The sequence below is a fragment of the Schistocerca piceifrons genome, chromosome 1, assembly GCF_021461385.2.
Source record: "Schistocerca piceifrons isolate TAMUIC-IGC-003096 chromosome 1, iqSchPice1.1, whole genome shotgun sequence".
Lineage (NCBI taxonomy): Eukaryota > Metazoa > Arthropoda > Insecta > Orthoptera > Acrididae > Schistocerca > Schistocerca piceifrons.
Genome location: NC_060138.1, coordinates 1,089,103,889 through 1,089,121,722, shown reverse-complemented (window position 1 = coordinate 1,089,121,722; position 17,834 = coordinate 1,089,103,889). Strand labels below are relative to the sequence as shown.

The 17,834-nt window shown below is 37.4% G+C and overlaps 1 protein-coding gene across 1 annotated transcript in view; it reads left to right on the top strand.

The window, feature by feature from the left end:
* The first annotated feature begins 7,953 nt into the window (after nucleotides 1-7,953).
* LOC124777829 (serine/threonine-protein phosphatase 6 regulatory ankyrin repeat subunit C-like) overlaps nucleotides 7,954-17,834 on the top strand; it is a 384,246-nt gene continuing 374,365 nt past the window's right edge. The window contains exon 1 of the mRNA XM_047253358.1: nucleotides 7,954-8,066. The gene's annotated coding sequence lies outside the window, so the exon portion shown is untranslated. The remainder of the gene's footprint in view (nucleotides 8,067-17,834) is intronic.

Sequence of the window (17,834 nt, the reverse complement as noted above, 5' to 3'; positions counted from 1 at the left end):
ACTAAATAATGTATTTGGCCTGTAAGTGCAAATTATAATCTCCTTAAATTTCAGACAAATTGCTATTGAATGAAATTATACACAATGTATAATACTAATGAAAAAATCTAATAAGAGATATATGCTATAAAAGACACAATCAAAACAATTTTTCGTAAATTAGATCACAAACTTTGATGGTGTTACGAATCACTTAACAAGCCACATTCCGTCAAGAGAACCCAGTCACTATGCTGCAAACACACCACTAAAATACTGATTGTTCAAACATGGCTCACAATAATGAAACAATCTGAGTGTTAAAGTAATTGTTGCCATTATATTGTCTATAAACAGTAAATCTTGTAAATTTTCTCTGTGAAACTAGTGGTTAGGAATTTACCAAGGTAGTAGGCTACATTTAAGTGTGATTAAATACAAAATTAAAACTCTTAGGTGTTCAACCAACCAATTTCACTTGTTTTCCTACTAACTTTAAGACAAAAATTCACAGGGTACAACACCTAGGTATTAAAACCTCTGCAATACTGATTGGAAAATTTACATCACTTGATGCATGATTCAAGCAAACCGATTCTTTTTTGGAAAAATGTTTTATACAACTGAATCCAAAAATTAGGTCTTCATTTTCCACTTATAAATATTTACAATTTTGAGAAGTACAAAAAATATGAAGCTATTATTCATTGAATTCTTTATGATCTCTCTCTCTCTCTCTTTTTTTTACAAATAAGAAGAGTTTTATGCAGATGAACACTTACGACAAAAGCAGAAGGGGTACTTCTCATAGTTTTCAAGTTTTTCTGACAGTCTCATTGCCTATTTACCAGATCTTTTTATTTCAATTATTCAAGGCACCAATAAACATTTATTAGGCATAATAAAAGGTTTCAGGTATAATTTGAGTGCCAGAAAAATGTGTTCAAACTTCCAGTGCGCCTCTTTGATGATGCTACTTTTTAGGGCCTTATATGCTTGAATTGCAAAACCAAATCCACTTTTCTCGATAGTTTAGAATATGCTGTTTCTAATGACCATAGTTTAGAAGAGCTTGGAGAAAACACATTTTTGAAAAATTTGACTAAAAATACCCATTTTAGCACTTTTTGAAAAATTGTCAACTTCACTCTAGATTTGTGAAATAATGGAAAGCAGTAGGAGAATGAAATTTTATATTCTAAGACGTTGTGTTGGTGAGTTATGGTGTGCAAAGTTTCATGTACATCCCACAATTACTTTTGGAGATATAAAAAACTAAATTTCGCATTTTTTTAAACAGCTATTTTTTCACCCAACTTTGCTTCAAATTACTGTAAAGGGCTCTAAAAGTTGTGTAAGATGGCCAAGTTTTGTTTCTTTAATGCAGATATTTACAGAGATATCTCATCTCAAAGTTGCTGAAAATTCAAGAATGCACTATTGGAAGCTGTGCTATGGTTTCAAACAAGTGACTATATCTCCGAAAGTATTGAATTTCTGAAACTAAAGCTGTACCAGTGTTCATTGAGAACATGTGTGAATGTTCATACAAAATTACATCAAAATCCATGATGGTCATGTGGGAACATTTCTCGATATTAGACCACTTGGCACGGAATGGCCCAGTAACACTTTCTTCTATGCAGTTATCATATCTTGACAAAGCTACCGTTAGTAGATCATAGCATTCCATGCCACAGTCACATTTCGCGTCCCATTCTTCAGTTCCCGGGAAACACTTTGCATGAATCCATTTTTGCGACACTGCACATAACCTGATACTTTCGCGATGTAGTTATTGCACTTTATACAATTAATAATCCACATGTAGCCGCGTTCCGTGGAACTATTTATACACACTTTTGTAGGCGACGCCATCATATCAAATACTTGGAAACACATCAATATATTCTTCTCGAAAATATAGTTTCCGTGTCGACATTTTAAATTTCAAATTCTGTGCAATAACAACACCAGAAGTACACTTCGCACAGCTGAACGTTAACTTTACGTGACCAAAGAATACGGACACTGACAGTAGAGACGTTGTAAACCAACAGCGAAAAAGTGAAACAATCGCAAAGAATCGATTATTGCACTGCTTCCACAGTGTGTTCTGAAAATAGCTGAGCGATTCTGCAGTGACACGGAATATCAGCACAGGTTTCAACGGCTATCGTCAAGTTTGCAGGGGTTATGAAACACTTGATCGGTGGCCAGTGGCAAAACTTGCGTAAATTTTTTTTTACTTACTAGCCACTTTTTTCCCAGACATTTTCCTCTTCGTCCAGGAAACCCGTCTTCGAACATAAAATCGCGGACTGTCCGCGAAATCCATGACATATGGCAACCCTACTTTCGGCGAACTTCGTTACTCATCGCCTGAGTCTGAGAAACTGCTTCGACAGGTGCTTCTATGAAAGTGTTGAAGAAATATCGCGTTCATCTTACCCGCTTCGTCACCATAGCTCCCCACATATCTCAGGCATAAATAACCAGTCGATTTGACTTATTTTCTAAAACGTATACACATACTATTTGAAGCAGTATTTCCCCACACTGGCTAAGAGGAGCTACAAATTTCTCAATGCTGAATAATTTTTTCATGATTTTTATGGGCAATTTCTAACTTAAATTTTTCTTGCGTATATTACCAACTGGTATTCCTCGTGTTTAACAGCCAGCTTTTCAAGACTTGACTGGAAAGTTCGCTGCAATAGACTGCTGCTCACATCGAGCAATAAATGATGATGTAGGAACTTCAGAAAATAGATTACACATGTCCCATGCTAAGACCGTTGCACAACAATAATGGCGACACATTGTCAGAAGAAAGTTCATGTTCCCAGTTTCCTGCAGGGACAGTTGTGCTACGGTGCGGGTATTGGGTATCAGCTCCGTGACGAAACTTGCTAAATTCTATGGTACAAGTTGCAAAAACTTTGTTTTCTCGTTGTTTCATTCCTGAGGGATGCTGGCAGGCAACTAGAGTGTTTACGGACTGGGCCTGAATCTTACTCATCCATTCGGGCATTTTATCGCTAAAATAACGTGTAAACTAAGTGAGTATCTTATTATCAAAGATGGACATCTGGTGTTTTCAAAGAATTGAGATATATGTCATTTTTTACTACGAAATGTGGAATTGATGTATTTCCATGCTGCTTGGTGCGTAATTAACTTTAATACTGCAGAAATCATTCTCCAAAGTACTCAACATCAATTTAATTAGATAAACCAGTTAAAATTAAAAATACAGACGTCCATCTTTGAAAGAAAAAATATGTAGATGTCCACTTTTGATGTGAACATGCCTGCAGGTGTCTGTTTCTGATGCTCAGGAAATCGCTTCATAATGCTGTGAATCTTTTACAAGGGTATCTGCTGTGAAATTGTAGGAATTTGGGCATAATGAGAAAGAAATTAAGTTTTAAACCATACTATTTGAATGAATAAAATAAAACAAAATTACAATAATTGTAATAATCTTTCGAGTGTTACACACAAAATAAGATGTAGCTTTTAGTGATGTTTTACATGTTACCCTCATTTACAGGATTTTGAGTAGTAATGAAACGTGTTTTAATTGCAAGTTCTTACATTAAGAGGAACCTACCACAGAAAGTTAAGATTTTAATTTATATTTAGAAATATAATTCTAAATAGACTCGAATCTGATCTCAAATAGCCATTAACACGAGGTCATTGCCAAATTCGTTCTAATGTATTTCACATTCACATTGATCATCAGGTAAATCTGAGTCACGGGATGGTCTCTGTAGTACATTTTTGTACCACTCAAGAGGGGTAAGATTCTTCCAGTTTTCTCCAGAATGTTTCACTAGCAACCTGTTAACATCTCGAAGTTTTTCATCCTTGATTGGTACACCTATTGGAATGTTCTGAGTGTTTATATCTTCTGGTTTGCTGTACAATTTACAGATAAATCTCTCTGTTCCCATGTGTGTGTTGTAAGCAAGTTCCCCTTTAACCACAACTTTGCATTACTTTGTTTTCCAGAAAATTATGCGCTTGCATGCTGACAGCTTGAAGTGGAGCTGACCTGCTGACTTCATATGATGCTTGGCTTGTTTTTTCCAATCTTGGGGTACCCAATCTAAGACAATCACCTCCAGAATTCCATACACCCCAAAAACTTTGTGATATTCATGTTCATTGATGATGGTATATTTTTTCCTTATATCCCTTTCTATTGGGCCAAACACTCTGTCTGAAGGTAGGAGTGAGTGGCCAATAACTGGGAAGCAATTTTCATTATGTTTGCTGGTGCACAGCTAGCCAGGAACTTGTTCAACATTGTTAACATATTGATGTTCTTGATTTCCCTGCCCACCCATCCGCCACCAGGCGAATTGTGATGTAGCCTGAGAGATCAACAGCTTTCTACTCACTGAAAACGATGGAAGCCACTTTATTCGACGATTTCTTGACTTCATCTTCTGTCCAGCTGTGTATTGACACATTAGCAGGATTTAGACAATCAGTTGACAATCCTTTAACAACTGAAAGGTTGTAGCAATAAAACTGTCTGGAGTAGTAGGCAATTTGGTCTGTTACCTTAGGTAGAACAAGGTTTTTTTGACAGTCAAAGCTCAAGAGAAAACAGCCTGTTGGTTTTATACGCAAGTACTGGAAAAACGCTTGTGCTTGTTTCTTGTGAAGCTCCAGTTTCATTGTCAGTCCACCCTTCATAGTCTCATTTTGTTCCATTGAGATTTTATTTCCCAGCTCAATACACGTGCTACACTCATCTAAACCTCTGTGCAGAAGACTTTTCTGAAAAATGATTGAGTAACTTTCTGTTGATCATCTCTTTCTGCACTGAACATTCTCCATAGTTTACTGATGTTGAGATCTGTTGGTAGATACGCACGGGATGATTTTTCTCTTGAATAATGCAATTCACAAGCAAATGAAGGCTTCAGCGCTTCTCTAAGTGGGCCAAATTTGATATCCTTGCGATTTCCACCTCGGGTTTTCACTGGGACATGGGAGTTACCTTTCTTGAAGTTTTTGGAGACCCCTATGATCCTGTGCTTCGTTATTGGTGTCAACACCTTGAGGAATGTTTCACAACAGACTTGCTGATTGTTACTGCATTGCTGGCCGAAGTGGCCGAGCGGTTCTAGGCACTTCAGTCTGGAACCGCGCGACCGCTATGGTCGCAGGTTCGAATCCTGCCTCGGGCATGGATGTGTGTGATGTCCTTAGGTTAGTTAGGTTTAAGTAGTTCTAAGTTCTAGGGGACTGATGACCTAAGATGATAAGTCCCATAGTGCTCAGAGCCATTTGTTACTGCATTGACTTACAATACTGTATTTGAATGTAGTGGATTTTCCTTTAACCACATCTTTCTTCTTCTTCCTCTTAGGGTTGGGTATTTCAGCATGACGATATTTGAGAGTGAATGCATCTTGCTTACTCTTTTCAGGGATGGAGTACAATGTGTCGTGGATTTCCTTGATGTGAGACATCGTTAGTAATGCACACTGATAACCAATTCTGTGGTTACATGAAGGAAACTCAGGGAGGCCTTTAGCGGAATACCTGGGTACACAAAACAATGAGAACATTATAACAATTGTATATTGTCATATAAGAATAATAGACACTTTTAACAGCTCAATAAATTATACAAAAAGAGAGACAGGACCATATACAAAATATCAGTAAATATCTACGCTACTCCATTAATAAACTGATTATAAGGTTATATTAATGCTACTGCATTTGAAAACACATTTACTTTGTTGCTTCATGTATTGCACTTAACTATTTGTTTTTATTGTATTTTAGTGCGTATTTTTAACATGTAATCTTTCTCCTCTCCCCTAGCCCGCTTTACCGAACGCACACAGATTTTATCATCAGAATAACGATTACGGATTTTCCCTTCTCTCAGTCAATAAAGTGATCTATTTCTACTTTTTATGGCCCAGATTCTCGGAAATTTGTAGCATAAGGCCAGTTAAAACCCTCATCAGATTTTTCCTTTATATCCTCACATTATTTATGACATCAAAATACACTCCAACAATTGGTAATTACAAGCAACACGCACAAAACTGGAATAGTGTAGATTACAAGCTATCCTAACTGTTGTCTCTTTTCAATGCTTCTTTTCCACTTCTCAGGTTGCCGAATTCTCTTCCTGGTTTTCCCTCCTGTGGCTGGTGAAACACTTTGTTCCATTTCACTCACTTAAAAGTTAAATATTGGCAGTAAAACTGTAAAAAATGCTTCAAAACATGAAGTACAGGTTAGCACGTCTTACTGTCTGTCACAGACTGTCGCCATGTCTGAGTTTGGCAGTCACATGGTCATATACAGTATTACCACTGATTCAAATCGGCTTATTCATCAAATGTCCGTATTTGATACCAAGGCCTTGTGTAGGTGTCCACGTTTGAAGTGAACAGTGAACTTCAACGAGTAATTTATCACATTTACGTCCATTTTTGAAACAATTGGACTTCACCAATGAAAAGAGCGGAAAATTTCCAATCGGAATCGACTGCTAACTCAATTTCGACCAGGAGGTCAGATGTCCGGGTTTTTTCTGGCTGATGTGTATACTGGATCTCAAGCACGAATATTTGAACTTAATGGTAATGCACTCCAAACCATTCTCTCATTCTGTGCAACAATTAATCATGTTTGACTTTGTTTGGGGCCTTAGAAAGTTTATAATCAAAACTTCACCCCCGGTGTCAACTAGCTACGCCACAGCTGGAAAGGTACTACAAAGCTGAAGTATGCGGGTAACTACGAGTCTTGTGGGCAAAAAATTTAAATTGAACATCTATTCAGCGTGAAATCTGGCGATATATGGACCAAAATGCAATGTCGCGTCCATACATAGTGAAATTGTGATAACTATTTGACTGAGGCCGCACAAAGATGTGATGCTGATAGGGAAGCCCAGATTTTGCACTATGAAATTTCTATCTTTACGGCAAGCTGCAAGGAAATCTGTGGAGAAAGACATTTTTTAACGATGAGGATGTTCACACAGCAGTTCTCGAATGAATGGCTCCATGACGAAGGAGCGGATTTCTTTCGTTAAGTTATTGAACGATTGGTAGAACGTTCCGTGCGTTGCTTACAGATATTCAGTGACTACGTTGAAAAATTGTGCCATGGATCTGTGTCACTATGACCTGTAGGGCAGCACTCGTTAAAAGTTACTTGGACTGCCATAATAATGTGCAACTTACTTTTTGCAGTCCGCTCCTACATATAGAAGGCTGAGTATGTTTGTGTATGTGTGTGTGTGTGTGTGTGTGTGAGAGAGAGAGAGAGAGAGAGAGAGAGAGTAGAAAGATATATATATATCACTATTATTATACTTTTTACTTCGAAATATTCTTTGTTATACTACATTCATTAACCCTGAAACGTAGCATAAGTATAGAACAAATATTTGTCACAAATTTCTGAAGCAAGAACGAATAGCCAACAGATTTCAGTATCTTCAAGAAACGCGTTCTTCTGTTGCAAAAAGTTTTTCGGCTGCAGCTCGAAGCCACGTGGTCGGGAGAGGATGCCGTGGACTTGCATTTGGGAGTAGCGAGGTTCATTTCCTCGTCCGGACAATGTGATATAGTTTTTGATAAATCGCGTAAGACGAATGGAGGGATGGTTGTTACTTCAACAATGGCTTCAACACTGCGACATCTGGTTCCATCTCTCATTCGCTTCTAATGCTAATAAAGAGTATGCTTGAGCAGCTACTTCCCATTCCCGCAACAATCACAGGAATTATGACAACTACGTTAAGTTTTATACAATAGAACTTTCTGCTTCATAGTATTTCCGGAAGTGTTGCACGTGATAGAGTTTTCACAATCAACGGGTATTCGTATCCAGTGCTTTCGGCGATGTATCTGAAGATAAGACAAGTCTGTATCGACGTACCGCGTGGATTACAGCAACGCTTGCAACACAAATTACAACACGTGAAGTAACGGAATAACTCCTACATAAAAACGATTCTCACGTTGTGAAGGTCTGTTTACTATTTCCCTCGCACACCGCTGGCGCTACAGGACAGACAACGACATCTGGTGAGTGCTGTGGCAGGTTTACGATGATTACTAGTTACTAGTTCTCCGACACTCCGACAGAAGTTCACTTTGCTAGCTGCCGAACTTGGGAGCATGTTGTACTGTATAAAATTGTCGAAAGCAGAACGAAAGTTTTTCGTTTTAAGGCAAACCTGAAAATTTCGTAATGTTATGAAACTACAGTATATTAATTCATATGTACTATGTAATATCTATATTTGTGGGAATGATGGGTCTTGGGTCTTCAGCATAGAGCATAAAATATACGCTGTAGTCTTCAGTGACGAACACAACTGTTCTTTTCTTTTAAAAAAAATCCACGCATTACAAATAAACGAGAGGCCAAAGTGTTCACAGTTCCAGAATTAGTTCCATGTAATAAGTAAAATTACGCAATAACAAAAAGCCCTGAACTTTTCTGGAGGACCAAGCCAGTTTGCTTTTCCACGCCTTTGAACAACAAAGCCGTCAGAGAGAGAATAAGCTACATTAACAGATTGATCTCTTGCTTTTTAAAGAGCCATTCTGGCATTCGCATTTAGAGCGAGGTAAACCACAGAGAACCTGCGGCATATTCATTACTTAAGAAGCGTTGCCGGTAATGTACTCGTTATTTTTCTCATACCTTCGAGATCGACACGCAGCGAGAGTAATAGGGGAAGGAATAAGATCGAAAAACTATGCCGTCACACTTTGAGGAATTACAGAAATCTTGACGCTTCTGTTAGCGACAGCGTCAACGAAACGTTGAGTTCCTATAAAAAGAAAAGAGCTATTTTGGCTGTTATCCATTATTCCATGCAGTGAACTACGAATTCCAACCACCTTTGAAATTATTAGTGTACGTGTGCACTAAGAAAATCTTGTACACCACCAGCAACAATCTAAAATTTTCTGAACTGTTAGGTGGCTTCCTTCTTTAAATATTCTCCTCTTAGTAAAAATCGTCTCTATTGCTGGGATATTCTTCATAACTACCTATCACTATATTATGTTCAAAATAACCTTAGATTTGACAGTAAATACCGGGATGCAGTTCTCATGGAAGGTGCTGCACGCATTCAACCAATACTACATACAAACAGTGGGGAATGTTGAGGGGAAGGGGAGCAGCTATGGGACTGCAGCTATCCTCCTTCCCCCCCCCCCCCCCCCCCCCCCCCCCCCCCCAGAATTACAAATGTCTTTGCTTACTCCAGAGAATTTGGAGAAACCACAATGATACAAAATTTCTTAGTTCAACCCCCCCCCCCCCCCCCCCCCCCCTCCCTACAAGATTTGACTGTAACAACGAGACCTCCAACTGTAGCTGCCAAGCCTTCACTGCAACTAAACTGTCACCTAACACATGCACAGTTTGCAGGAAGTTGTATGAGATCTATTCAGAGAAATGTTTGTCCCTAGCTTGACAAAAGGAAGTTAATGCTGGGGAATTTCCTCTGTTAACAAAGTTATATAAAGAATTATTGCATGCTTAGTTTGGTTTATTTTTGTTTGCAGGTAGATCATGTTTTACTTTAATATTAGACATGCTCAACTGCAAATTTTATACAGGATAAACAAAATTGCTTACAAATTTACCTTTTATAAGGAACAACGATTTTTTTAAAGTACTAATAGTGATAGTGGATAATCAGCAGTTACTAGATATTGTAGATGTAGCAAAAACACTGTTGAAACAAATTTTCTTACTAACACATAGTAATAACAGACACTAATAGTCTACGTTAATTTACCCATGAGATTGCAGGCTTAATGAAAAATAGATGAAGTTATGCATGTATAAAATTCTGCTGAAAACTACTAGGACATTTATATTCAATTGGAAAAACTATTTTTTTATAATATTTGCACTAATACACAGCATCAGAAACATAGTTTCCCACTTGGTCTTTACGTTATCTTTTGTATTTTCAGCATGCACTTGGTCTTTCATTTTTCTCTCCTCAGTAAGTTGGTTTCCACATCAAGAAGAAATGTTTTACACCATTTCCAATTTTAAATTTATCTTTATTCTGTGAATTCACTTGCAAGTATTACTTCACCTTATAGCAACCCCTAGAGATAAGACGCGCCTTCAAAGTACTCATTTCTTTTATGCTATGTGACAGTCTGTCATAAAATACGCTTCTTGTATTTCTGGGGTCACTATCTTGTCATTTTCAACCTTTTGCTGCACATATGGAATTTTGTCTAGTTCTTGTGTCGTGGTTATGAAAACTGCAGGATTCCTATTGTGGTAGTTTCATTGTGCAATTGATGACATTCTTTTGAATTTTTGAAATTCTCTGTATATGTACTTCTGCTGCTCCTCCCCACAGCGCAATGTGTGTGGAAATAAGACCATAGGACATTTTAACTGAGATTTGTCTATCCACTATATACAATATTTGCTTCATTAATAATATATTTATACTTATCTATGAACAGATTTTATCAGTGTGGTTTCCACTGCCAGAGACTTGCCCACCTCTACTCCCAGAAACTTGTTACAGTTAACTTCTAGATGTGCATACCAAATGTCCAGAATAAAAAAATCCTGTGAGCTGACAGTTCCATACGTTACAAATTTTGTACATTTTGTTTTCTTCCTGTTGATGAACAGATTATTTTCTCTAAGCAATTTTTGTATTATCTGCATATTCTCACTAGCTCTCCTTTCCAAATTCATTTACCGCTGTTGGCAAGCCAGTTATATAGAAGATATAGAGCAGAAGTCCTAGTGCTTAAACCTGAGCTACTGTATATTTGTCCTACAGAAAATCAGAGCAGACATTTTTTCTCAGTGTTTCCAGATTAATGTTTTATTTCAACATACAGCTCTCTGTTTTCAACAAAGATTTTTACATAATATCCTTAGTTTATTCTCTTATGCCATAGCAGTCCTGTTTCTCTCATTAATCACGGTTTCTACTCCATATTATACAGAACAGTTGTGATAGTTAAGGGCCTATTGTTTCCTGGATCTCATCTGTCCTCTCCTTTAAATATTGGCACTACTTTGATCCTTTCCAAATATTTTAGGAACACTTCTTCTTTCATTTGCCAAATTTATCTAGAATGTTAGAAGCTGTGCAGGATATATATCACATTGTTTTACTGTTGCTATTGATATGTCATCCAAATCCTCTCTATTTTTATTTTTAGTTATTCAATTATTTTGATACATCCAGTTCATCTGTAAGGGATAGGTATATATTACATGCCACCCACTTGGGGTTTTCTGTGCTCATTGGTACTGCTATGTTTTGTTTTGGAAGTGGCTCAATTGTAACTTTATGATGCTGACTGAGCTACACTCTAAGAGAAAAAAGATGATGCATCACAGAGAAATTATCCAAATGGGACAGACATTGATAGATGTGATTTACATGTACAGACAGTCAAATGATTCTAGTTTCAGAAAAATTAGACGATTTATTCAAGAGAAGGAGCTTCACAAACTGAGCAAATCACTAATGTGTTGGTGCACCTCTGACCCTGATGCAGGCAGTTATTCAGTCTCTGGCCCATGTGCAAGCACTGATTGACAGAGTTGTTGAATGTCCTCATGAGGGATATTGTGCCAAAGTCTGTCCAATTGATGTGTTAGATAATTAAAATTCTGAGCTGGTTGGAGAGCCCTGCCCACAGTGCTCCAAACATTCTAGCCAAGTAATAGAAACACTCGCTGTGTGCGGGTGGGCATTATCTTGCTGAAGTGTAAGTCCAGGACGGCTTGCCATGATGGGCAACAAAAAGGGGCATAGAATATTGTCAACATACCACTGTGATGTAAGGGTGCTGCAGATGATGACTAAAGGGGGCGTGGTATGAAAAAAAAAAATGGCACCCCAGATCATCGCTTCTGGTTGTTGGGCCATATGGCAAACAACAAGCTCCGATGACAGGAAAGGCATGTGAGGCGAACAGCAGTGGGACACCATACCGTCCAACAACCAGGAGTAATGGTCTGGCGTGCAGAACCTCTTTGGTTGTCATCTACGGCACCCTTGCAGCACAGTGGCACATTGATGGCAGTCTGAGACATCCTGAGCTCACATTTCAGCAAGATAATGCCCACCTGTAGAAAGCGATAGTTCCTATTGCTTGGCTTCATGTTTGCCAAACCCTACCTTGGCCAACAAGGTCCCTAGATCTGTCACCAATCGAGAATGTTTGGAGCATTATGGGGAGATCTCCAAGCAGCTCAGGATTTTGATGATCTAAGATGCCAGTTGGATGGAATTTGGCACACTGTCCCTCAGGATGACATCCACCAACTCTGTTAATCAATGTAAAACTGAATAACTGCTTGCGTAAGGGCCAGAAGTGCAGAAACACATTATTTATTTGCTCAGTTTGTGGAGCCCCTTCTCTTGAATAAATTTTCCACTTTTTCTGAACTTGTAAATTATTATTATTATTATTATTATTATTATTTGTAAGTGTATATCTCATCTACCAATTTTCACCCCATTTGGATAATTTCTTTGTAGTGTGTATGTATGATTTTTTTTGTCATAGAGCGTATCACACACCTGTTATGGAGCTGTCACTTCTTGTCCATTGCTTGTTAACATCATATTTGTATCTTTTAAAACATATGGCTCTTTTCTGTTCTCGATTTACATAATTCCAGACTGTTTTAGATAAGTTAGAAGGAGTTAGTATTTTTAGTTTTTGGTGGCTAGTCTTTGCTTCTCTTATAATCCTAGTTCATGCTTTCTTCTAGCACCTGTACACCTCATGATTTGCGTGTTCGTTACCTATCTGGTAAATGTCGTAAAGCACAATCAGTTCGTCTCTTGCTTTTCATTTTGATAGTCATAAATTTCTTGTTTGGTTTATCACCAGTAGTTCTGTGTACTTCCGGACAAGTTACATTTATGAGGCATCTTAATATGTCACAGAAAGTTTCCCAGCTCTTTTTTACAATGTCCTCTATACAAGTGTCATCCCATTTTTATGGTTTTAGCAAAATTTTCAGCCTTTTCTGATGTAAATGAAAATTCTGATTGAAAATTCACAAGAAGGTGTGTGTGAAAGAAGAGGAAGCTGGAAAGTAAGGGAAAACAATGTATGGGTAAGGGGATCATCATGATAGATTCAATTGCTGAGTTTCCGGTACATCATCATGTTTATGACTACTATTGCAAAAAGGACCATCCAATATTTAGCAAATAGGCTAACTAGGTAGAATAGGAAGCAGATTTGTTTCTAGGTAGTTGCACATTGATATTTACAGCTGTGCATAACCTGGATTTTCACTACGTTTCGGTGGTTGTAAGCTGTTGTTGGAAAGAGAAACTGTAGCTGAATGGGTATGCCAATTTGTGAAGCAGATGTGAATGTTTATGAAGGAGTGTGACTATGAAACGTGGGACAGTTCTAGCCATATTCTAAAGACGAAATGGACAGATGGCGCAACTAGAGGAACATGACAGTATTTTCTGTCAAGGCAAGCAGACTTATCTTTTGCAGTCAGAGACCTCACAAGTTTTCTCTAAAAGTGTCACACACAAGAGTCATACAGAGGTGAAGAACATGAGCGAGCTGTGTAGGTGGCAGCTGAATGAACTGAACCCACTGTTGCCGTGTAAACCATGTTAACAATAAGCATATGTTCATTTATGATGGTTGGTCACGGGTTGAAGACAGGAGAAAGAGGGGTAGGTGAAACTATGTACCTCTCCTGGTTAATTCTTAAATCATCTTTCTTGTTTGTTTTTACAATCAGTTTTTCACCACTCTCTGTGCCTGCATTCTTGCTGGAGGCCCATCTTGTTGGCTCTTGGAAAGATGCTGCTGTTCCTGCTTTTTAAATAAGAAAAGACAGGAGATTATCATGAACAATCACGATATGATTATTATGAGGTTCTTATACACATTAATACCAAATATATGAGCACTGTCAATGATTATTGATGGTGCTCCTAACCATTCTGATGACAGGCCACCTCCCATGGTAAAGTGCTAGGGGAGGTGACTGATTTGCTTCAGATTCACAAGGTTGAACTATGTGACAATCTTAGAAAGGTGAAGCTTTTTGAATTAATACCTCTCCATAAACCATGGTTCTGCAGATAGATTCTATTAACTGGCAAAAACATATGTGCATTTGAAAGCTCCTCAGTCGAATTAAGAGAACAAAATATTGTCATTATATCAATGTACAGAATTCCAGGTGTAGCAGTAACAAATTTATTTTTACCAAAGTTAATGGGTCTTTTACAGAAAGTCAGTAGTGACAAAAAGAAAAGGGTTTTAATAGCCGCTGATTTCAATATAAATTTATCAAATGAAACAAGTGACTCAATACAGTTCATGGACCTAATCCAAAAATTTGGGTTCAAGGCAAACTTCATGGAATTCACAAGAAAAAATGACAATACAGAAACCTGTATTGATAATATTCTAACAAATTATAAATTTGATGATGCAAGGAAGCTATATGTAGATTTAGGATTTTCAGACCATTGTGCTTTGTTTACTGAAATGACTAATACAAATGAACAAAGTACTAGAAAAATTTGCAACAAAAGACATTTTACTGTTAAAAATGTAAAATTGTTCTTCTCTAAATTAGAAGAGATGGAGTGGCAAGTCGAGGATGAGATTCCAATCTCTGTACATTTCAACATATTTTTTGAAAAATTTTTTACTTTTATTTAATGAAATATTTCCACTTAGAGTGTTCCAGACAAAAGTGTCTAATAAGCTAAATTGATTCACTGCTGGAATAAAAATATCCAGTGAAAATAAGACAACTGCACAAGAAACTAAAATATAACAAAGACTCTGTTTTCATTAACTATGTTAAACAGTATAAAAATATATTTAAAAGGGTAGTGAAAGCAGCAAAATAAATTGTTAACGTCTCTGCTCATGGAAACAAATGAAAGGCAGCATGGTCCATCATAAAATAAGATATGGGCATTAGAACTGACAGCAGAGATATTTCCAGAATTAAAGTGGGGAGTAAAATTGTAACAAACCTGAGTTAGATGTCAGAGTCATTCAAAATTTTTTTATAAATGCATCTAAATCAGATGTAAATGTACAAGCTTATGCAGAAAAAGTAAATTTAAGACACAAGGCAGAAGAATACTTTAACAAATTTGAGAAAACTTCAGTTAAAGATGTAGAGAAATCTATATTACAGCTAAAGAGCAAAAATTCTGATGGGTGGGATGGCATACCTACCAAAGTAATTAAAGCAGCTACCAGGACAATAGCTCACCCTCTTTGTTCAATAAGTAATAAATCACTTGAAGAATGCCACTTTCTGGATGTCCTAAAGTATGTGGAGGCAAAACCTTTGTTTCAAAAATGCTCAAGAGAAGGTATGGGGAACTACTGCCCAATCTTTGTTCTCCCGATTTTTTTCAAAAATGTTTGAAAAAGTGGTGGTAACACAAATTAAAAAATTTATTGAGAAATCAAACAGAATTTCAGATAATCAATATGGCTTCCAAAAGACAAGAGTACAATAGAGGCCATTAATGAGTTGATGAAAAAAATCAGTTCCGCCTTAAACAAGTTGAGAAAAGTTGCAGGATTATTCTGTGACCTCACAAACACTTTTGATTGTGTAAACCATCACTTGCTCCTGTATAAAATGGAAAGACACAGAAATGGGGGTTGTGTTTTAAAGTGGTTTAGGTCATACCCCACGAACAGAAAACAAAGGTTAGTTATATTGTCAAGTAAGGGAAATTCCTTACCTGAGTTGATTATTATTTCACAAGACATTCCACAAGGCTCAATACTGGGGCCAATTTTGATTTTAATTTGTGTAAATGATGTATCCCTGAACATAAATTCACACTCAGTTTCATTTGCTGATGATACTTCTGCCCTTGTTGAAAGCAATGAATCCGAACAAATTCCTTCAGCTGTCACAAAACTATTAGACTGTTTGGAAAACTGGGTCCAACTAAATGAGCTAAAACTGTATATTGGGAAAACACATTTGCTACAGTTTAAAACTAAAAACTCTAAGGTAAAAGAATCCCACATTAGTCGTAGAAACCAAGAACTGAAAGAAGCAGACTGTGTTAAATTTTTAGCCCCGCATTTGGACCAAAATCTATCCTGCTCTTCACACATAAAGTATTTAGCAAGCAAATTTAACAGTCTGACATTTGAAATGAAGATTCTGTCATATTCAACTGGCAGGGAGATAAGAAAAATAGTTTACCACAGCTACTCTGAATCAGTTATAAAGTATGGCATTATTTTTTAGGGAGGCACAAGCAAAATGAATAGAATCTTAAAATTACAAAAATCAACCGTTAGAAATATGCCTAATACAAAACCATAATTATCCTTTCTCCCACCATTAAGAAATTTAAAAATATTAAGTGCTCCATGTTTGTACATTTATAAACTGATTATTTTTGTATACAGTAACTCCAAGTTATTCATAGACAATAATTTTTATACATGAATACAGTACTAGGAGCAGTGGGAATTTCATGCTTCCTACTCATAGATTGAAGCTGTTTGTACTAACCGTAGAATACATGAGCGATGGAGGAACGAGGGCTGCGTAATGCTGGAATGTGAACAGAGAAGGGGTTGCACATGATTGTCACCTATAATGAAAAGATCTTGATAAGATTTTAAAGTGGTGCAAAGATTGGCAGCTTCTGTTAAGTATTCAGAAATATAAGACTGATATATCAAAATTGGCTTCTACAGCTCATACAAATACCCGAGTGTAATCATTTGTGGGGATATGAAATGACATTATTGTATGGCCTCAATAGCAAGTTAAGTAGATGGCAGACTTTCATTCACTGCAGGATACCAGCAAAATGCAGTCAGTCTACACACTGATGTTGTACACAAAACACTTACGCGTTTCATCCTAGAATATTGCTCCGGCATGTCAGGTTCATACCAGATAACACTGACAGATAATACTGATTGTACACAGTGAAGGACAACAAGAATACCACAGGTTTGTTTGTATCATGGAAGAGCAATCCAGAAATTCTGTAAAACTGGAACTAACATATGCTTGAAGGCAGTTGACAACTATCTCATGAAGACCTACTTACAAAGTTTCAAATACTAGTATTAAGTGAAGAATGTAGGAATGTACTGCAGCCTTTTGTGTATATTGCCACTGTGGAGACTACAAAGGAAATGTCAGACCGATTACCGTGTGTACAGAAGAATTTAAACAATCATTCTTCCTGTGCTCCATACACAAACAGAAGTGGAAAATATATATAATTTGTGAATGTTTTCTTCATAATAGGATCTACAGAACACAATAAATTAATGGACAAATAAATAAATGATCAGCAGTGTTGATTGTGGTCAGATCATTGGACCCAGATGCATGAAGCACTCCCTCACCTAAGTTCTTCTTGCGCTTGAATTTCAGCAAGCCATTGTGATGAGTCTCTACTTTACCATAACTATCTAATTAAACACCCAGCTGCTGAGGTTTATAAAATATTAACCTTTTGGACAAAGTCTTTTACACACACACACGCACACACACACACACACACACACACCTCACATACACATGGCCAGTGTCTTCCAGCACTACAGTCCAATTATGACTGCATGTGATATGAGCAGCAATCTACTGTGGTCAGTGGTGGTGGGTAAGGAGGAGTCATTGGGGGAGGAGGGGAGGGGGGGGGGGGTAGAGCAGGGTAGGGATTGGGGAAGATGCTGCAATACCTGTGCGAGCCTGCAGCAACATGGTGAGGACAGGATAGGGGCTGCTAAGTGAAGTGACAGGAGGCTGTTCTTGGGGAGGGA